Source organism: Convolutriloba macropyga, chromosome 4 (genome assembly GCF_964194025.1).
Source record: "Convolutriloba macropyga chromosome 4, txConMacr16.3, whole genome shotgun sequence".
Lineage (NCBI taxonomy): Eukaryota > Metazoa > Xenacoelomorpha > Acoela > Convolutidae > Convolutriloba > Convolutriloba macropyga.
The window spans coordinates 51,853,515-51,854,346 of NC_134471.1; positions in this window are offsets into that span (position 1 = coordinate 51,853,515).

Sequence of the window (832 nt, forward strand, 5' to 3'; positions counted from 1 at the left end):
GTTCTAACTTCAAGTTCGACTTGAACATCCAGCAGTTTTCGATGTGACTGTAATTTGGGCACTCAAAAACATCTTTAATTAAATGCAGTGAAATCTGGATTAACCATGAATGTTGTGGATGACAAAAAGACCGGCACTACGCTCAACAATTCGATGAAGCTTGAATTCAGTTTCCCTCTTGAAAAACTTTTGGTGATTTTTCAGAGCTAGCTCAAATAACGAATTGCAGTGCTTGTTAATAACAAAAGGTTCTATTCTAACCCCGGGTTAGTCAATTGCCTATAGCCGACTCGCTCAAGAAATATCAGTGGCCGCAATTTGTGGATCAGCAACAATGCCGATCTCACGATTCCCTGACCTATGATATGCACGTTTTGCTCATAATGTCACCCGATGAGACGGTGAAAAATTCTTTTAATTTAATTTTTTGTCTCATCCAATGAGAGGAGAGTCAAAATAGCGTTTAACACGACATAGATCAGAAAAGTAAGAAATTGAGGAGATAGAGATAAAGTTGAAAATAAAGAGACGGAGCTTCAAAAGTGAAAAAAATACTTCCTTTGTTATTAGATATGGATTTATGTTTAAAAAATGTAGACAGAGATCTTACACAAAATGGAAGTGTACCAATCTAGAGAGCAAATATTTTCGATAAAAAAGTAAGGAAAGAAAATTAAATGCCAAGGGAACTATCACTCAAACAAAGATACCATCTCTTCGTTCTCTGTTGGCATTTCGGTATCTGGAATCAAACTCTGGCATGGTAAACGTGAAAGGATGTACCATTCATTGCATGCAACTACAGGGCACTAAAACAGCCGAATCAAAACAC